Source organism: Camelina sativa, chromosome 14 (genome assembly GCF_030686135.1).
Source record: "Camelina sativa cultivar CO46 ecotype springtype chromosome 14, ASM3068613v1".
Classification (NCBI taxonomy): Eukaryota; Viridiplantae; Streptophyta; class Magnoliopsida; order Brassicales; family Brassicaceae; genus Camelina; species Camelina sativa.
Window position 1 is genome coordinate 22,576,112 of NC_141893.1, and position 22,585 is coordinate 22,598,696.

Sequence of the window (22,585 nt, forward strand, 5' to 3'; positions counted from 1 at the left end):
CTCCGTGTAGTCAGCACCATACGTTTGGGTGAAGCCGCGTGCAACCAACCGGGCTTTGTGACGTTCAATGGCGCTGGTGCTTAGGAACTTGATGGTGAAAACCCATTTGGAGCTCACGGCCTTTTTGCCTTTGGGAAGGTCGGCTTCGTCCCACGTGTGGTTCCGGATCATGGCACCAGTTTCGTCATGGACAGCCTCTAACCATTCCTTGTGGTTCTTAGCCTCGTCATAGGTTTGAGGGACCCAGTGAGCATCAACTTGGCCAAAGAATGCTTGGTGATCTCTTGGGAGCAGCTCAAGTGAACAGACCGCCTGGATAGGATGGGCAACGGCTTGGCCGTTGTAATAGACGCGCTTATCTCTCCAAGTGGACGGATGAGATTTAACACGGTCACTCCTTCGTAGGACCGGTTGCATAGGCAGAACGACACCAGAGGATTCAATACTGCCTTCGTCCGTAGTGGCCCCATCCGAGTGACCTCCGGTACCGGCCAAGGGTGCTGCGGTAGGTGGCATGGGGGCAGGGTCACCATGGCCGCCGGCTACGGGTGGGCTTGGCTCAGGAATAGTGTGATCTGAGGGGAAGTCACCTTCAGGGACAGTATCATGAGCCTGCCTTCCTACTGTGGATGGCGGACGAGGCGCGGACCGGATAGGACCTGTTGGCGGAGACGGTTGACCAAGATGATCGAGAAGAAACTTTAAGCTGGAGGCCCGGTCATTTGGTGAGTGTGAGAGGTCCTTAAGGCTGTCCCAATCCTTATTATCAAAGTAGCCAATATTCTCCATGAACCGAACATCTCTAGAGACATATAACCGGCTTGTGGTTGGGTCATAGCACTTGTACCCCTTTTGAGTCGTTGAATAACCGATGAACATACACTTTGTGTTTTTCGCATCCAGTTTGCTTCGCTGCTCTCCAGGCACTAACACAAAGCAAACACAACCAAAGACGCGTAAGTGATCAAGAGATGGTTTAAATTTGTTTAATACCTCAAATGGTGACAGATCATTTAGAACTTTGGTTGGTATCCGGTTGATCAAGTAACATGCGGTCATCACAGCATCCCCCCAATATCTCTTTGTAACATGTGAGTGGAACATCATTGATCGCGCAACTTCCATGAGGTGTCGGTTCTTCCTTTCGGCCACACCATTTTGTTGGGGTGTATAGGGACAACTAGTTTGTTGGAGAATACCATGCCTAGAGAGATGTTCTTTGAACTTGTGACTTGTGTATTCTCCACCATTATTCGACCTTAGTACCTTAATTTTAGCATTGAAGTGATTAGTAACATAATTTTGAAAATTAACAAAGGCATCAAACACCCTATCTTTAGATGGTAATAGTGTGACCCAAGTATATTTCGATTTTTCATCAATAAATGTCACAAAATACTTGTTATTATCCCTAGATAGGCATGGTGATGTCCATACATCCGAATGAACTAAATCAAAGCAATGTTCATAAATAGTAGTTGACTTTGGAAAAATAGACCTGCAATGTTTTCCAAGGATACAAGACTCACAACTTGAGTTATCAAAAGAAACACTAGGAAACATTAAACCAAGTGCACGAGAATGTGGATGACCTAGCCTAGCATGCCACACCATATTCGAATTAACAACAAAACAAGATTTAATAGATGTATCTAAGTTTGGTGAAGTTTTCTCTAGGACATAGAGATCTCCACTCCCTTGTCCTTCTCCAAGAACTTTCCCAGTCTCAATATCCTGAAAATGAACACTATTAGGACCGAAGATAGCATAGCAATTCAAATCATTAGTGGCCCTCTTAACCGATAAAAGATTAGAAGTGAAGGTAGGCATAAAGAAAGCTTTTGAGTATTTATCAAAAAATTTCAAATCCCCTACTCCTTTCACAGGTATGTGTTCTCCATTAGCAATAATAACACTCCCTAAAGCCGGTTTTATGTTGTTAATTAGACTAGGGTTACTGATCATGTGGTGAGAAGCACCCGAGTCAACAACAAGAGACCTACTTGGTTTAGAAGCAAGAAACGAGTTACCGGATTCTTTGAGTGAGGCAATAGAACGAATAAGGGCCTCTATATCAGACTTCCTCACCACCTCTCCATAGGACGCAGTCATGGCCGTTTCTTCTCCTTGCCTTGATGGCCCGGCCCCTTTTTCACCTACCGCTTCCTTGGAGAGATTTGCTTTGAACTTTTCTGGTTTAAGATGGGGGTGAAGTATCCAGCATTTGTCCTTCATGTGACCCTTCTTCTTGCAGTGGTCACACACCCACACCTTCCTTTCTTCCTGCTTGTACATGCCCTTATTTGCCGTGATTAGCTCCCCCTTACCACTAAATAGATCGAGTGAGCCTTGTTCCTTTTGAACTTGGGAACACACTTCTTCAAAGCTAGGAAGCTTGTCTCCTCTTAGAATATGCTTCATGAGGTCGTTAAAGGCTGGGTTGAGTGTGAGTAGGAGACCAAAGATCTTGTCTTGCTCTTTCCTCTCATTAAGAACCGTCGGATCTAGGGAACTTGGCCGTAAGGCCTCAAGCTCCGACCAAAGGGCCCTGAACTTACCAAGGTGCTTAGTAAACACCAAGTCATCTTGGCTCAGACTGTTGATGGCTCTCTTAACTTCAAAGAATCGAGTCAAGTTAGAGACATTACCATACACGCTTTTAAGCGTTTCCCAAAGCTCCTTGGCCGTCTCGCAGTAGGAGTAGGCTTCAAGGATTGGCGTATCTAGGGAGTTCTGGAGAACAGACAGGACCACTTGGTCTTCTTGAAACCACTTGGCCTTTCTCTCGTTCTCTTCCTCTACTTCCCCTTCAGAAGCGCCTTCATCTTCTCCTTTGAGGTTTTGCTTTGAAACATAGTCGGTTTTGACATGACTCCAAAGGCCACGACCTCCAAGGGCGGTTCTTGTGGTTCTTGTCCACAACAAGTAGTTTGTTCCCTTAAGAACAACCGGTGTAACAAGAGGTTTAGCGTTTTCCATGGCTTGGATGCTATGGACCGTTGGATAAAGCGTTTACCCGGAGAATAAGAACGGTAAGGATGAGAGGTAGAGTAAGGCGAGTTAGAGAATAAGAGAATAGTGGAACTAGATTGTCAAGAACAACAACCTTGCTCTGATACCATGTTAGAATTAGCGAAAGACTTGAGAGTTTAGAAGAGTTGAGATAGAGAGATTAGGTGAACAAATAGAATAAGAAGAAGAAGAATCGGTTCCACTAGAATGGACATATACAATTGTTGTCTTACAACCTTTAAATAGACACTAGAAGTAGGGCAACCTTCCTAAGACAAGAATAGAAACAAGTGATAGTGACATTAGGAGAGAGGTGTATGCGACCAAGGTGATAGTGACCCATCCGTTGGCTTAAGAGAACATGTGACTTCTTCCTCTTCTCACTCCAACGGCTAGAATAGATGATTCTAGACCTCTTGTATGGGCCGAGCACACACACACTCCTCTTGTCTCGTTATTTTGGCCCATGTGACATTGAGTGTGGTACGGTGTCCGTACGGTACGGTCCTATGTCCGTACGGTCACCTTGTCCGGACCGTACGGTCACCTTGCTTCGAAACAATGTTTTCTCTCGGTTTTAGCCTGTTTTCTTGGTTTAAGCCTGTTTTGGGATAAAACGGGCTTAAGTGTTGTCTAAACACTCTAAATTCATCCCGAACTCATATAATTAGTCAAATGCATTGGACTGTCACAGATTCTGACCCTAGAAACAGTAACAATGCTGTTTACTGCTTCGAATCAATGTTTTCTTGATTTTAGCCTGTTTCGGGACAAAATGGGTAAAAGTGGTGTCTAAACACTCCAAATTCAACCCGAACTCTTATAATTAGTCAAATGCATTGGATTGTTACATATTTTGACCCTATAAAGAGTAACATAACTGTTTACTGCTTCGAATCAATGTTTTCTCGGTTTTAGCCTCTTTCGGGACAAAATGGGTAAAAGTGGTGTCTAAACACTCCAAATTTAACCCAAACTTTTATAATTAGTCAAAAGAATTAGATTGTCACACATTCTGACCCTAGGAACAGTAACATAGCTGTGTACTGCTTCGAAACAATGTTTTCTCTCGGTTTTAGCCTGTTTTCTTGGTTTAAGCCTGTTTTGGGATAAAACGGGTTTAAGTGTTGTCTAAACACTCCAAATTCATCCCGACCTCATACAATTAGTCAAATTCATTGGATTGTCTCAGATTCTGACTCTAGAAACAGTAACAATGCTATTTACTGCTTCGAATCAATGTTTTCTTGGTTTTAGCCTCTTTCAGGACAAAATGGGTAAAAGTGGTGTCTAAACACTCCAAATTCAACCCGAACTCTTATAATTAGTTAAAAGAATTGGATTGTTACATATTTTGACCCTAGAAAGAGTAACATAGCTGTTTACTGCTTCGAATCAATGTTTTCTCTTTGTTTTAGCCTGTTTTCTCGATTTAAGCTTGTTTTGGGATAAAATAGGTTTAATTGTTGTCTAAACACTCCAAATTCATCCAAAACTCTTACAATTAGTCAAATTCATTGGATTGTCACAGATTATTACCCTAGAAACAGTAACATAGCTGTTTATTGCTTTGAATCAATGTTTTCTCGGTTTTAGCCTCTTTCAGGACAAAAAGGGTAAAAGTGGTGTCTAAACACTCCAAATTCAACCCAAACTTGTATAATTAGTAAAAAGAATTGGATTGTTACATATTTTGACCCTAGAAAGAGTAACATAGTTGTGTACTGCTTCGAATCAATTTTTTCTCTCGGTTTTAGCCTGTTTTCTTGGTTTAAGACTGTTTTGGGATAAAACGGGTTTAAGTGTTGTCTAAACACTCTCAATTCATCCCGAACTCTTACAATTAGTCAAATGCATTGTATTGTCAAACATTCTGACCCTAGAAACAGTAACAAAGCTGTTTACGGCTTCGAATCAATGTGTTCTCTCGGTTTTAGCCTGTTTTCTCGGTTTTAGCCAGTTTTCTCGGTTTAAGCCTGTTTTAGGATAAAACGGGTTTAAGTGTTGTCTAAACACTCTAACAAAGCTGACCATAGAAACAGTAACAAAGCTGTTTACTGCTTCGAATCAATGTTTTATCTCGGTGTTAGCCTGTTTTCTTGGGTTAAGCCTGTTTTGGGAAAAAACGGGTTTAAGTGTTGTCTAAACACTCCAAATTCATCCCGAACTCATACAATTAGTCAAATGCATTGGATTGTCACAGATTCTGACCCTAGAAACAGTAACAAAGCTGTTTACTGCTTCGAATCAATGTTTTCTTGGTTTTAGCCTGTTTCGGGACAAAATGGGTAAAAGTGGTGTCTAAACACTCTAAATTCAACCCGAACTTTTATAATTAGTCAAAAGAATTGGATTGTAAAACATTCGGACCCTAGAAACAGTAACAAAACTGTTTACTGCTTCGAATCAATGGTTTCTTGGTTTTAGCCTGTTTCGGGACAAAATAGGTAAAATTGGTGTCTAAACACTCCCAATTGAACCCGAACTCTTATAGTTAGTCAAATGTATTGGATTGTTACATATTTTGACCCTATAAAGAGTAGCTTAGCTGTTTACTGCTTCAAATCAATGTTTTTTCGGTTTTAGCCTCTTTTGGGACAAAATGGGTAAAAGTGGTGTCTAAACACTTCAAATTCAACCCAAACCTGTATAATTAGTCAAAAGAATTGGATTGTTACATATTTTTACCCTAGAAAGAGTAACATAGCTGTGTACTGCTACGAATCAATGTTTTCTCACGGTTTTAGCTTGTTTTCTTGGTTTTAGCCTGTTTCGGGACAAAATGGGTAAAAGTGGTGTCTAAACACTCTAAATTCAACCCGAACTTTTATAATTAGTCAAAAGAATTGGATTGTAAAACATTCTGACCCTAGAAACAGTAACAATGCTGTTTACTGCTTCGAATCAATGTTTTCTTGGTTTTAGCCTGTTTCGGGACAAAATGGGTAAAAGTGGTGTGTAAACACTCCAAATTCAACCCAAACTCTTATAATTAGTCAAATGCATTGGACTGTTACATATTTTGACCCTATAAAGAGTAGCATAGATGTTTACTGCTTCGAATCAATGTTTTCTCCGTTTTAGCCTCTTTCGGGACAAAATGGGTAAACCTGGTGTCTAAACACTCCAAATTCAACCCGAACTTTTATAATTAGTTAAAAGAATTGGATTGTTACATATTTTGACCCTAGAAAGAGTAACATAGCTGTGTACTGCTTCAAATCAATGTTTTCTTGGTTTTAGCCTGTTTCGGGACAAAATAGGTAAAAGTGGTGTCTAAACATTCCAAATTCAACCCGAACTCTTATAATTAGTCAAATGTATTGGATAGTTACATATTTTAACCCTATAAAGAGTAACATAACTGTTTACTGCTTCGAATCAATGTTTTCTCGGTTTTAGCCTCTTTCGGGACAAAATGGGTAAAAGTGGTGTCTAAACACTCCAAAATTAACCCAAACCTTTATAATTAGTCAAAAGAATTGGATTGTTACATATTTTGACCCTAGAAAGAGTAACATAGCTGTGTACTGCTTCGAAACAATGTTTTCTCTCGGTTTTAGCCTGTTTTCTTGGTTTAAGCCTGTTTTGGGATAAAACGGGTTTAAGTGTTGTCTAAACACTCCAAATTCATCCCGAACTCATACAATTAGTAAAATGCATTGGACTGTCACAGATTCTTATTGATCAAGGTGACCGTACGGACAAGGTGACCGGACGGACATAGGACCATACCGTACGGACACCGGACCACACTCAATGTCACATGGGCCAAAATAATGAGACAAGAGGAGTGTGTGTGTGCTCGGCCCATACAAGAGGTCTAGAATCATCTATTCTAGCCGTTGGAGTGAGAAGAGGAAGAAGTCACATGTTCTCTTAAGCCAACGGATGGGTCACTATCACCTTGGTCGCATACACCTCTCTCCTAATGTCACTATCACTTGTTTCTATTCTTGTCTTAGGAAGGTTGCCCTACTTCTAGTGTCTATTTAAAGGTTGTAAGACAACAATTGTACTATTCTATTCTAGTGGAACCGATTCTTCTTCTTCTTATTCTATTTGTTCACCGAATCTCTCTATCTCAACTCTTCTAAACTCTCAAGTCTTTCGCTAATTCTAACATGGTATCAGAGCAAGGTTGTTGATTCTTGACAATCTAGTTCCACTATTCTCTTATTCTCTAACTCGCCTTACTCTACCTCTCATTCTTACCGTTCTTATTCTCCGGGTAAAAGCTTTATCCAACGGTCCATAGCATCCATGCCATGGAAAACGCTAAACCTATTGTTACACCGGTTTTTCTTAAGGGAACAAACTACTTGCTGTGGACAAGAACCACAAGAACCGCCCTTGGAGGTCGTGGCCTTTGGAGTCATGTCACAACCGAATATGTTTCAAAGCAAAACCTAAAAGGAGAAGATGAAGGCGCTTCTGAAGGGGAAGTAGAGGAAGAGAACGAGAGAAAGGCCAAGTGGTTTCAAGAAGACCAAGTTGTCCTGTCTGTTCTCCAGAACTCCCTAGATACGCCAATCCTTGAAGCCTACACCTACTGCGAGACGGCCAAGGAGCTTTGGGAAACGCTTAAAAGCGTGTATGGTAATGTCTCTAACTTGACTCGATTCTTTGAAGTTAAGAGAGCCATCAACAGTCTGAGCCAAGATGACTTGGAGTTTACTAAGCACCTTGGTAAGTTCAGGGCCCTTTGGTCGGAGCTTGAGGCCTTACGGCCAAGTTCCCTAGATCCGACGGTTCTTAATGAGAGGAAAGAGCAAGACAAGATCTTTGGTCTCCTACTCACACTCAACCCAGCCTTTAACGACCTCATGAAGCACATTCTAAAAGGAGACAAGCTTCCTAGCTTTGAAGAAGTGTGTTCCCAAGTTCAAAAGGAACAAGGCTCACTCGATCTATTTAGCGGTAAGGGGGAGCTAGTCACGGCAAATAAGGGCGTGTACAAGTAGGAAGATAGGAAGGTGTGGGTGTGTGACCACTGCAAGAAGAAGGGTCACATGAAGGACAAATGCTGGATACTTCACCCCCATCTTAAACCAGCAAAGTTCAAAGCAAATCTCTCCAAGGAAGCGGTAGGTGAAAAAGGGGCCGGGCCATCAAGGCAAGAAGAAATGGCCATGACTGCGTCCTATGGAGAGGTGGTGAGGAAGTCTGATATAGAGGCCCTTATTCGTTCCATTGCCTCACTCAAAGAATCCGGTAACTCGTTTCTTGCTTCTAAACCAAGTAGGTCTCTTGTTGATGACTCGGGTGCTTCTCACCACATGATTAGTAACCCTAGTCAAATTAACAACATAAAACCGGCTTTAGGGAGTGTTATTATTGCTAATGGAGAACACATACCTGTGAAAGGAGTAGGGGACTTGAAATTGTTTGATAAATACTCAAAAGCTTTCTTTATGCCTACCTTCACTTCTAATCTTTTATCGGTTAAGAGGGCCACTAATGATTTGAATTGCTATGCTATCTTCGGTCCTAATAGTGTTCATTTTCAGGATATTGAGACTGGGAAAGTTCTTGGAGAAGGACAAGGGAGTGGAGATCTCTATGTCCTAGAGAAAACTTCACCAAACTTAGATACATCTATTAAATCTTGTTTTGTTGTTAATTCGAATATGGTGTGGCATGCTAGGCTAGGTCATCCACATTCTCGTGCACTTGGTTTAATGTTTCCTAGTGTTTCTTTTGATAACTCAAGTTGTGAGTCTTGTATCCTTGGAAAACATTGCAAGTCTATTTTTCCAAAGTCAACTACTATTTATGAACATTGCTTTGATTTAGTTCATTCGGACGTATGGACATCACCATGCCTATCTAGGGATAATAACAAGTATTTTGTGACATTTATTGATGAAAACTCGAAATATACTTGGGTCACACTATTACCATCTAAAGATAGGGTGTTTGATGCCTTTGTTAATTTTCAAAATTATGTTACTAATCACTTCAATGCTAAAATTAAGGTGCTAAGGTCGGATAATGGTGGGGAATACACAAGTCACAAGTTCAAAGAACATCTCTCTAGGCATTGTATTCTCCAACAAACTAGTTGTCCCTATACACCCCAACAAAACGGTGTGGCCGAAAGGAAGAACCGACACCTCATGGAAGTTGCGCGATCAATGATGTTCCACTCACATGTTACAAAGAAATATTGGGGGATGCTGTGATGACCGCATGTTACTTGATCAACCGGATACCAACCAAAGTTCTAAATGATCTGTCACCATTTGAGGTATTAAACAGATTTAAACCATCTCTTGATCACTTACGCGTCTTTGGTTGTGTGTGCTTTGTGTTAGTGCCTGGAGAGCAGCGCAGCAAACTGGATGCGAAAAGCACAAAGTGTATGTTCATCGGTTATTCAACGACTCAAAAGGGGTACAAGTGCTATGACCCAACCACAAGCCGGTTATATGTCTCTAGAGATGTTCGGTTCATGGAGAATATTGGCTACTTTGATAATAAGGATTGGGACAGCCTTAAGGACCTCTCACACTCACCAAATGACCGGGCCTCCAGCTTAAAGTTTCTTCTCGATCATCTTGGTCAACTGTCTCCGCCAACAGGTCCTATCCGGTCCGCGCCTCGTCCGCCATCCACAGAAGGAAGGCAGGCTCATGATACTGTCCCTGAAGGTGACTTCCCCTCAGATCACACTATTCCTGAGCCAAGCCCACCCGTAGCCGGCGGCCATGGTGACCCTGCCCCCATGCCACCTACCGCAGCACCCTTGGCCGGTACTGGAGGTCACTCGGATGGGGCCACTACGGACGAAGGCAGTATTGAATCCTCTGGTGTCGTTCTGCCTATGCAACCGGTCCTACGAAGGAGTGACCGTGTTAAATCTCATCCGTCCACTTGGAGAGATAAGCGTGTCTATTACAACGGCCAAGCCGTTGCCCATCCTATCCAGGCGGTCTGTTCACTTGAGCTGCTCCCAGGAGATCACCAAGCATTCTTTGGCCAAGTTGATGCTCACTGGGTCCCTCAAACCTATGACGAGGCTAAGAACCACAAGGAATGGTTAGAGGCTGTCCATGACGAAACTGGTGCCATGATCCGGAACCACACGTGGGACGAAGCCGACCTTCCCAAAGGCAAAAAGGCCGTGAGCTCCAAATGGGTTTTCACCATCAAGTTCCTAAGCACCGGCGCCATTGAACGTCACAAAGCCCAGTTGGTTGCACGCGGCTTCACCCAAACGTATGGTGCTGACTACACGGAGACGTTTGCACCGGTAGCCAAACTCCACACGGTTCGGGTCGTCCTTTCCATTGCTGTCAACCTCTCATGGGATTTATGGCAGATGGATGTCAAGAACGCGTTTCTTCAAGGAGAATTAGACGAAGAAGTTTATATGACGCCTCCTCCGGGCCTTGAAGACCTGGTCGCTCCCGGGAAAGTCTTGAGGCTCCGTAAGGCCATCTATGGCCTCAAACAGTCCCCGCGTGCCTGGTATCACAAACTGAGCTCTACCCTCAAGACTCAAGGTTTTCGCCGATCGGAGGCCGATCACACTCTGTTTACACTTCAAACATCTCTTGGCCTTGTGGTGGTGCTTATCTATGTTGACGACATCATTGTGACTGGCGACGATAAGGCTGGCATTGAGGACACCAAACAGCACCTCAAATCTGCCTTTGATATTAAGGACCTAGGGGAACTCAAATACTTCCTTGGCATTGAAATCTGTCGATCTCCGGAGGGGCTCTTCCTCTCTCAATGCAAATATACCCTTGATTTGTTGGCTGAAACGGGCAAGCTTGGCGCGTCTCCGACTCCTACACCACTTGATGAGGACTACCAGCTCAAGCGAAAGGGGGAGAGCATTCGGGCACAAGAAGGCCTACCACGGGCACCCATGGATGAGCCGTTCCCGGATGTCACACGCTACCGCCGGCTTGTAGGTAAGTTGATATATCTTACCATTACGCGCCCTGACATATGTTATGCTGTGAACCAGGTCAGTCAACACATGCAAGCTCCAACCAAGTATCAATGGAGCATGGTCGAGCGGATTCTCAGCTATCTCAAGGGGAGTCCGGGTCAAGGCATCTGGATGGGCAAGAACGATAACACTGAGATAGTGGGCTACTGTGATGCGGACTACAATGGAGATACCTTGGATAGGAGGTCAACCACTGGATATTGTACCTTCATTGGTGGAAATCTAGTCACATGGAAGTCTAAGAAGCAAAAGGTGGTATCTTGTTCAAGCGCGGAGGCCGAGTATCGAGCAATGCGGAAGCTAACAAACGAGTTGACTTGGTTAAAGGGGCTGCTCAAGGATCTTGGTATTGACTCAAAGCAACCGATCACTATGCATTGTGATAATGAGGCTGCAATCCACATAGCCACCAATTCTGTTTTCCATGAGAGAACTAAACACATTGAAAGCGATTGCCACAAGGTTCGGGAGAAGATTGAGGAAGGTGTGGTATTACCGTGTCATACTCGGAGTCAAGATCAATTGGCTCATATATTCACCAAGTCTGCGAGTCCTAAGGTTTGTGACTATATTCATAACAAACTAGGACTTGTAGACATCACAAGACCTTGATCATCTTCTCTAATCCGTGGACAGCACACTCTTTTTCCCGTGACTTAGTTTTGTCCCATGAGGTTTTCTAAGTCAAGGTTTTTAATGAGGTGCTGCTTCACGGGTTCCAAGCTTAGCCAATGCATTTGGCAAAGCTTGAGGGGGAGTATTGATCAAGGTGACCGTACGGACAAGGTGACCATACGGACATAGGACCGTACCGTACGGACACCGTACCACACTCAATGTCACATGGGCCAAAATAACGAGACAAGAGGAGTGTGTGTGTGCTCGGCCCATACAAGAGGTCTAGAATCATCTATTCTAGCCGTTGGAGTGAGAAGAGGAAGAAGTCACATGTTCTCTTAAGCCAACGGATGGGTCACTATCACCTTGGTCGCATACACCTCTCTCCTAATGTCACTATCACTTGTTTTGTGTAAACAAGTGAACAGCTTTGTTACTGTTTCTATGGTCAGAATGTATGACAATCCAATGGATTTGACTAATTGTAAGAGTTCGGGATGAATTTAGAGTGTTTAGACAGCACTTAAACCCGTTTTATCCTAAAACAGGCTTAAACCGAGAAAACTGGCTAAAACCGAGAAAACAGGCTAAAACCGAGAGAACACATTGATTCGAAGTCGTAAACAGCTTTGTTACTGTTTCTAGGGTCAGAATGTTTGACAATACAATGCATTTGACTAATTGTAAGAGTTCGGGATGAATTGAGAGTGTTTACACAAAACAGGTGATAGTGACATTAGGAGAGAGGTGTATGCGACCAAGGTGATAGTGACCCATCCGTTGGCTTAAGAGAACATGTGACTTCTTCCTCTTCTCACTCCAACGGCTAGAATAGATGATTCTAGACCTCTTGTATGGGCCGAGCACACACACACTCCTCTTGTCTCAATATTTTGGCCCATGTGACATTGAGTGTGGTACGGTGTCCGTACGGTACGGTCCTATGTCCGTACGGTCACCTTGTCCGTACGGTCACCTTGATCAATAAGAAACAGTAACAAAGCTGTTTACTGCTTCGAATCAATGTTTTCTTGGTTTTAGCCTGTTTCGGGACAAAATGGGTAAAAGTGGTGTCTAAACACTGTAGATTCAACCCGAACTTTTATAATTAGTCAAAAGAATTGGATTGTCAAACATTATGACCCTGGAAACAGTAAAAAAAACTGTTTACTGCTTCGAATCAATGTTCTCTTGGTTTTAGCCTGTTTCGGGAAAAAATAGGTAAAAGTGGTGTCTAAACACTCCAAATTCAACCCGAACTCTTATAATTAGTCAAATGTATTGGACAGTTACATATTTTGACCCTATAAAGAGTAACATAAATGTTTACTGCTTCGAATCCATGTTTTCTCGGTTTTAGCCTCTTTCGGGACAAAATGGGTAAAACTGGTGTCTAAACACTCCAAATTTAACCCAAACCTTTATAATTAGTCAAAAGAATTGGATTGTTACATATTTTGACCCTAGAAAGAGTAAGATAGCTGTGTACTGCTTCGAATCAATGTTTTCTCTCGGTTTTAGCCTGTTTTCTTGGTTTAAGCCTGTTTTGGGATAAAACGGGTTTAAGTGTTGTCTAAACACTCCAAATTCATCCCGAACTCATACTATTAGTCAAATGCATTAGACTGTCACAGATTCTGACCCTAGAAACAGTAACAATGCTATTTACTGCTTTGAATCAATGTTTTCTTGGTTTTAGCCTCTTTCGGGACAAAATGCGTAAAAGTGGTGTCTAAACACTCCAAATTCCACCCGAACTCTTATAATTAGTCAAATGCATTGGATTGTTACATATTTTGACCCTAGAAAGAGTAACATAGTTGTGTACTGCTTCAAATCAATTTTTTCTCTCGTTTTTAGCCTGTTTTCTTGGTTTAAGCCTGTTTTGGGATAAAACGGGTTTAAGTGTTGTGTAAACACTCTCAATTCATCCCGAACTCTTACAATTAGTCAAATGCATTGTATTGTCAAACATTCTGACCCTAGAAACAGTAACAAAGCTGTTTACGACTTCGAATCAATGTGTTCTCTCGGTTTTAGCCTGTTTTCTCGGTTTTAGCCTGTTTTCTCGGTTTTAGCCAGTTTTCTCGGTTTAAGCCTGTTTTAGGATAAAACGGGTTTAAGTGTTGTCTAAACACTCTAAATTCATCCCGAACTCTTACAATTAGTCAAATTCATTGGATTGTCATACATTCTGACCATAGAAACAGTAACAAAGCTGTTTACTGCTTCGAATCAATGTTTTATCTCGGTGTTAGCCTGTTTTCTTGGTTTAAGCCTGTTTTGGGATAAAACGGGTTTAAGTGTTGTCTAAACACTCCAAATTCATCCCGAACTCACACAATTAGTCAAATGCATTGGATTGTCACAGATTCTCACCCTAGAAACAGTAACAAAGCTGTTTACTGCTTCGAATCAATGTTTTCTTGGTTTTAGCCTGTTTCGGGACAAAATGGGTAAAAGTGGTGTCTAAACACTGTAGATTCAACCCGAACTTTTATAATTAGTCAAAAGAATTGGATTGTCAAACATTCTGACCCTGGAAACAGTAAAAAAAACTGTTTACTGCTTCGAATCAATGTTCTCTTGGTTTTAGCCTGTTTCGGGAAAAAATAGGTAAAAGTGGTGTCTAAACACTCCAAATTCAACCCGAACTCTTATAATTAGTCAAATGTATTGGACAGTTACATATTTTGACCCTATAAAGAGTAACATAAATGTTTACTGCTTCGAATCCATGTTTTCTCGGTTTTAGCCTCTTTCGGGACAAAATGGGTAAAACTGGTGTCTAAACACTCCAAATTTAACCCAAACCTTTATAATTAGTCAAAAGAATTGGATTGTTACATATTTTGACCCTAGAAAGAGTAACATAGCTGTGTACTGCTTCGAATCAATGTTTTCTCTCGGTTTTAGCCTGTTTTCTTGGTTTAAGCCTGTTTTGGGATAAAACGGGTTTAAGTGTTGTCTAAACACTCCAAATTCATCCCGAACTCATACAATTAGTCAAATGCATTAGACTGTCACAGATTCTGACCCTAGAAACAGTAACAATGCTATTTACTGCTTTGAATCAATGTTTTCTTGGTTTTAGCCTCTTTCGGGACAAAATGCGTAAAAGTGGTGTCTAAACACTCCAAATTCAACCCGAACTCTTATAATTAGTCAAATGCATTGGATTGTTACATATTTTGACCCTAGAAAGAGTAACATAGTTGTGCACTGCTTCAAATCAATTTTTTCTCTCGTTTTTAGCCTGTTTTCTTGGTTTCAGCCTGTTTTGGGATAAAACGGGTTTAAGTGTTGTGTAAACACTCTCAATTCATCCCGAACTCTTACAATTAGTCAAATGCATTGTATTGTCAAACATTCTGACCCTAGAAACAGTAACAAAGCTGTTTACGACTTCGAATCAATGTGTTCTCTCCGTTTTAGCCTGTTTTCTCGGTTTTAGCCAGTTTTCTCGGTTTAAGCCTGTTTTAGGATAAAATGGGTTTAAGTGTTGTCTAAACACTCTAAATTCATCCCGAACTCTTACAATTAGTCAAATCCATTGGATTGTCATACATTCTGACCATAGAAACAGTAACAAAGCTGTTTACTGCTTCGAATCAATGTTTTATCTCGGTGTTAGCCTGTTTTCTTGGTTTAAGCCTGTTTTGGGATAAAACGGGTTTAAGTGTTGTCTAAACACTCCAAATTCATCCCGAACTCACACAATTAGTCAAATGCATTGGATTGTCACAGATTCTCACCCTAGAAACAGTAACAAAGCTGTTTACTGCTTCGAATCAATGTTTTCTTGGTTTTAGCCTGTTTCGGGACAAAATGGGTAAAAGTGGTGTCTAAACACTGTAGATTCAACCCGAACTTTTATAATTAGTCAAAAGAATTGGATTGTCAAACATTCTGACCCTGGAAACAGTAAAAAAACTGTTTACTGCTTCGAATCAATGTTCTCTTGGTTTTAGCCTGTTTCGGGACAAAATAGGTAAAAGTGGTGTCTAAACACTCCAAATTCTACCCGAACTTTTATAATTAGTCAAATGTATTGGACAGTTACATATTTTGACCCTATAAAGAGTAACATAAATTTTTACTGCTTCGAATCCATGTTTTCACGGTTTTAGCCTCTTTCGGGACAAAATGGGTAAAAGTGGTGTTTAAACACTCCAAATTTAACCCAAACCTTTATAATTAGTCAAAAGAATTGGATTTTTACATATTTTGACCCTAGAAAGAGTAACATAGCTGTGTACTGCTTCGAATCAATGTTTTCTCTCGGTTTTAGCCTGTTTTCTTGGTTTAAGCCTGTTTTGGGATAAAACGGGTTTAAGTGTTGTCTAAACACTCCAAATTCATCCCGAACTCATACAATTAGTCAAATGCATTGGACTGTCACAGATTCTGACCCTAGAAACAGTAACAATGCTATTTACTGCTTTGAATCAATGTTTTCTTGGTTTTAGCCTCTTTCGGGACAAAATGCGTAAAAGTGGTGTCTAAACACTCCAAATTCAACCCGAACTCTTATAATTAGTCAAATGCATTGGATTGTTACATATTTTGACCCTAGAAAGAGTAACATAGTTGTGTACTGCTTCAAATCATTTTTTTCTCTCGTTTTTAGCCTGTTTTCTTGGTTTAAGCCTGTTTTGGGATAAAACGGGTTTAAGTGTTGTGTAAACACTCTCAATTCATCCCGAACTCTTACAATTAGTCAAATGCATTGTATTGTCAAACATTCTGACCCTAGAAACAGTAACAAAGCTGTTTACGACTTCGAATCAATGTGTTCTCTCGGTTTTAGCCTGTTTTCTCGGTTTTAGCCAGTTTTCTCGGTTTAAGCCTGTTTTAGGATAAAACGGGTTTAAGTGTTGTCTAAACACTCTAAATTCATCCCGAACTCTTACAATTAGTCAAATCCATTGGATTGTCATACATTCTGACCATAGAAACAGTAACAAAGCTGTTTACTGCTTCGAATCAATGTTTTATCTCGGTGTTAGCCTGTTTTCTTGGTTTAAGCCTGTTTTGGGATAAAACGGGTTTAAGTGTTGTCTAAACACTCCAAATTCATCCCGAACTCACACAATTAGTCAAATGCATTGGATTGTCATAGATTCTCACCCTAGAAACAGTAACAAAGCTGTTTACTGCTTCGAATCAATGTTTCCTTGGTTTTAGCCTGTTTCGGGACAAAATGGGTAAAAGTGGTGTCTAAACACTGTAGATTCAACCCGAACTTTTATAATTAGTCAAAAGAATTGGATTGTCAAACATTCTGACCCTGGAAACAGTAAAAAAACTGTTTACTGCTTCGAATCAATGTTCTCTTGGTTTTAGCCTGTTTCGGGACAAAATAGGTAAAAGTGGTGTCTAAACACTCCAAATTCAACCCGAACTCTTATAATTAGTCAAATGTATTGGACAGTTACATATTTTGACCCTATAAAGAGTAACATAAATGTTTACTGCTTCGAATCCATGTTTTCTCGGTTTTAGCCTCTTTTGGGACAAAATGGGTAAAAGTGGTGTTTAAACACTCCAAATTTAACCCAAACCTTTATAATTAGTCAAAAGAATTGGATTGTTACATATTTTGACCCTAGAAAGAGTAACATAGCTGTGTACTGCTTCGAATCAATGTTTTCTCTCGGTTTTAGCCTGTTTTCTTGGTTTAAGCCTGTTTTGGGATAAAACGGGTTTAAGTGTTGTCTAAACACTCCAAATTCATCCCGAACTCATACAATTAGTCAAATGCATTGGACTGTCACAGATTCTGACCCTAGAAACAGTAACAATGCTATTTACTGCTTTAAATCAATGTTTTCTTGGTTTTAGCCTCTTTCGGGACAAAATGCGTAAAAGTGGTGTCTAAACACTCCAAATTCAACCCGAACTCTTATAATTAGTCAAATGCATTGGATTGTTACATATTTTGACCCTAGAAAGAGTAACATAGTTGTGTACTGCTTCAAATCAATTTTTTCTCTCGTTTTTAGCCTGTTTTCTTGGTTTAAGCCTGTTTTGGGATAAAACGGGTTTAAGTGTTGTGTAAACACTCTCAATTCATCCCGAACTCTTACAATTAGTCAAATGCATTGTATTGTCAAACATTCTGACCCTAGAAACAGTAACAAAGCTGTTTACGACTTCGAATCAATGTGTTCTCTCCGTTTTAGCCTGTTTTCTCGGTTTTAGCCAGTTTTCTCGGTTTAAGCCTGTTTTAGGATAAAATGGGTTTAAGTGTTGTCTAAACACTCTAAATTCATCCCGAACTCTTACAATTAGTCAAATCCATTGGATTGTCATACATTCTGACCATAGAAACAGTAACAAAGCTGTTTACTGCTTCGAATCAATGTTTTATCTCGGTGTTAGCCTGTTTTCTTGGTTTAAGCCTGTTTTGGGATAAAACGGGTTTAAGTGTTGTCTAAACACTCCAAATTCATCCCGAACTCACACAATTAGTCAAATGCATTGGATTGTCACAGATTCTCACCCTAGAAACAGTAACAAAGCTGTTTACTGCTTCGAATCAATGTTTTCTTGGTTTTAGCCTGTTTCGGGACAAAATGGGTAAAAGTGGTGTCTAAACACTGTAGATTCAACCCGAACTTTTATAATTAGTCAAAAGAATTGGATTGTCAAACATTCTGACCCTGGAAACAGTAAAAAAACTGTTTACTGCTTCGAATCAATGTTCTCTTGGTTTTAGCCTGTTTCGGGACAAAATAGGTAAAAGTGGTGTCTAAACACTCCAAATTCTACCCGAACTTTTATAATTAGTCAAATGTATTGGACAGTTACATATTTTGACCCTATAAAGAGTAACATAAATTTTTACTGCTTCGAATCCATGTTTTCTCGGTTTTAGCCTCTTTCGGGACAAAATGGGTAAAAGTGGTGTTTAAACACTCCAAATTTAACCCAAACCTTTATAATTAGTCAAAAGAATTGGATTGTTACATATTTTGACCCTAGAAAGAGTAACATAGCTGTGTACTGCTTCGAATCAATGTTTTCTCTCGGTTTTAGCCTGTTTTCTTGGTTTAAGCCTGTTTTGGGATAAAACGGGTTTAAGTGTTGTCTAAACACTCCAAATTCATCCCGAACTCATACAATTAGTCAAATGCATTGGACTGTCACAGATTCTGACCCTAGAAACAGTAACAATGCTATTTACTGCTTTGAATCAATGTTTTCTTGGTTTTAGCCTCTTTCGGGACAAAATGCGTAAAAGTGGTGTCTAAACACTCCAAATTCAACCCGAACTCTTATAATTAGTCAAATGCATTGGATTGTTACATATTTTGACCCTAGAAAGAGTAACATAGTTGTGTACTGCTTCAAATCATTTTTTTCTCTCGTTTTTAGCCTGTTTTCTTGGTTTAAGCCTGTTTTGGGATAAAACGGGTTTAAGTGTTGTGTAAACACTCTCAATTCATCCCGAACTCTTACAATTAGTCAAATGCATTGTATTGTCAAACATTCTGACCCTAGAAACAGTAACAAAGCTGTTTACGACTTCGAATCAATGTGTTCTCTCGGTTTTAGCCTGTTTTCTCGGTTTTAGCCAGTTTTCTCGGTTTAAGCCTGTTTTAGGATAAAACGGGTTTAAGTGTTGTCTAAACACTCTAAATTCATCCCGAACTCTTACAATTAGTCAAATCCATTGGATTGTCATACATTCTGACCATAGAAACAGTAACAAAGCTGTTTACTGCTTCGAATCAATGTTTTATCTCGGTGTTAGCCTGTTTTCTTGGTTTAAGCCTGTTTTGGGATAAAACGAGTTTAAGTGTTGTCTAAACACTCCAAATTCATCCCGAACTCACACAATTAGTCAAATGCATTGGATTGTCACAGATTCTCACCCTAGAAACAGTAACAAAGCTGTTTACTGCTTCGAATCAATGTTTCCTTGGTTTTAGCCTGTTTCGGGACAAAATGGGTAAAAGTGGTGTCTAAACACTGTAGATTCAACCCGAACTTTTATAATTAGTCAAAAGAATTGGATTGTCAAACATTCTGACCCTGGAAACAGTAAAAAAACTGTTTACTGCTTCGAATCAATGTTCTCTTGGTTTTAGCCTGTTTCGGGACAAAATAGGTAAAAGTGGTGTCTAAACACTCCAAATTCAACCCGAACTCTTATAATTAGTCAAATGTATTGGACAGTTACATATTTTGACCCTATAAAGAGTAACATAAATGTTTACTGCTTCGAATCCATGTTTTCTCGGTTTTAGCCTCTTTTGGGACAAAATGGGTAAAAGTGGTGTTTAAACACTCCAAATTTAACCCAAACCTTTATAATTAGTCAAAAGAATTGGATTGTTACATATTTTGACCCTAGAAAGAGTAACATAGCTGTGTACTGCTTCGAATCAATGTTTTCTCTCGGTTTTAGCCTGTTTTCTTGGTTTAAGCCTGTTTTGGGATAAAACGGGTTTAAGTGTTGTCTAAACACTCCAAATTCATCCCGAACTCATACAATTAGTCAAATGCATTGGACTGTCACAGATTCTGACCCTAGAAACAGTAACAATGCTATTTACTGCTTTAAATCAATGTTTTCTTGGTTTTAGCCTCTTTCGGGACAAAATGCGTAAAAGTGGTGTCTAAACACTCCAAATTCAACCCGAACTCTTATAATTAGTCAAATGCATTGGATTGTTACATATTTTGACCCTAGAAAGAGTAACATAGTTGTGTACTGCTTCAAATCATTTTTTTCTCTCGTTTTTAGCCTGTTTTCTTGGTTTAAGCCTGTTTTGGGATAAAACGGGTTTAAGTGTTGTGTAAACACTCTCAATTCATCCCGAACTCTTACAATTAGTCAAATGCATTGTATTGTCAAACATTCTGACCCTAGAAACAGTAACAAAGCTGTTTACGACTTCGAATCAATGTGTTCTCTCGGTTTTAGCCTGTTTTCTCGGTTTTAGCCAGTTTTCTCGGTTTAAGCCTGTTTTAGGATAAAACGGGTTTAAGTGTTGTCTAAACACTCTAAATTCATCCCGAACTCTTACAATTAGTCAAATCCATTGGATTGTCATACATTCTGACCATAGAAACAGTAACAAAGCTGTTTACTGCTTCGAATCAATGTTTTATCTCGGTGTTAGCCTGTTTTCTTGGTTTAAGCCTGTTTTGGGATAAAACGGGTTTAAGTGTTGTCTAAACACTCCAAATTCATCCCGAACTCACACAATTAGTCAAATGCATTGGATTGTCACAGATTCTCACCCTAGAAACAGTAACAAAGCTGTTTACTGCTTCGAATCAATGTTTCCTTGGTTTTAGCCTGTTTCGGGACAAAATGGGTAAAAGTGGTGTCTAAACACTGTAGATTCAACCCGAACTTTTATAATTAGTCAAAAGAATTGGATTGTCAAACATTCTGACCCTGGAAACAGTAAAAAAACTGTTTACTGCTTCGAATCAATGTTCTCTTGGTTTTAGCCTGTTTCGGGACAAAATAGGTAAAAGTGGTGTCTAAACACTCCAAATTCAACCCGAACTCTTATAATTAGTCAAATGTATTGGACAGTTACATATTTTGACCCTATAAAGAGTAACATAAATGTTTACTGCTTCGAATCCATGTTTTCTCGGTTTTAGCCTCTTTTGGGACAAAATGGGTAAAAGTGGTGTTTAAACACTCCAAATTTAACCCAAACCTTTATAATTAGTCAAAAGAATTGGATTGTTACATATTTTGACCCTAGAAAGAGTAACATAGCTGTGTACTGCTTCGAATCAATGTTTTCTCTCGGTTTTAGCCTGTTTTCTTGGTTTAAGCCTGTTTTGGGATAAAACGGGTTTAAGTGTTGTCTAAACACTCCAAATTCATCCCGAACTCATACAATTAGTCAAATGCATTGGACTGTCACAGATTCTGACCCTAGAAACAGTAACAATGCTATTTACTGCTTTAAATCAATGTTTTCTTGGTTTTAGCCTCTTTCGGGACAAAATGCGTAAAAGTGGTGTCTAAACACTCCAAATTCAACCCGAACTCTTATAATTAGTCAAATGCATTGGATTGTTACATATTTTGACCCTAGAAAGAGTAACATAGTTGTGTACTGCTTCAAATCAATTTTTTCTCTCGTTTTTAGCCTGTTTTCTTGGTTTAAGCCTGTTTTGGGATAAAACGGGTTTAAGTGTTGTGTAAACACTCTCAATTCATCCCGAACTCTTACAATTAGTCAAATGCATTGTATTGTCAAACATTCTGACCCTAGAAACAGTAACAAAGCTGTTTACGACTTCGAATCAATGTGTTCTCTCCGTTTTAGCCTGTTTTCTCGGTTTTAGCCAGTTTTCTCGGTTTAAGCCTGTTTTAGGATAAAATGGGTTTAAGTGTTGTCTAAACACTCTAAATTCATCCCGAACTCTTACAATTAGTCAAATCCATTGGATTGTCATACATTCTGACCATAGAAACAGTAACAAAGCTGTTTACTGCTTCGAATCAATGTTTTATCTCGGTGTTAGCCTGTTTTCTTGGTTTAAGCCTGTTTTGGGATAAAACGGGTTTAAGTGTTGTCTAAACACTCCAAATTCATCCCGAACTCACACAATTAGTCAAATGCATTGGATTGTCACAGATTCTCACCCTAGAAACAGTAACAAAGCTGTTTACTGCTTCGAATCAATGTTTTCTTGGTTTTAGCCTGTTTCGGGACAAAATGGGTAAAAGTGGTGTCTAAACACTGTAGATTCAACCCGAACTTTTATAATTAGTCAAAAGAATTGGATTGTCAAACATTCTGACCCTGGAAACAGTAAAAAAACTGTTTACTGCTTCGAATCAATGTTCTCTTGGTTTTAGCCTGTTTCGGGACAAAATAGGTAAAAGTGGTGTCTAAACACTCCAAATTCTACCCGAACTTTTATAATTAGTCAAATGTATTGGACAGTTACATATTTTGACCCTATAAAGAGTAACATAAATTTTTACTGCTTCGAATCCAT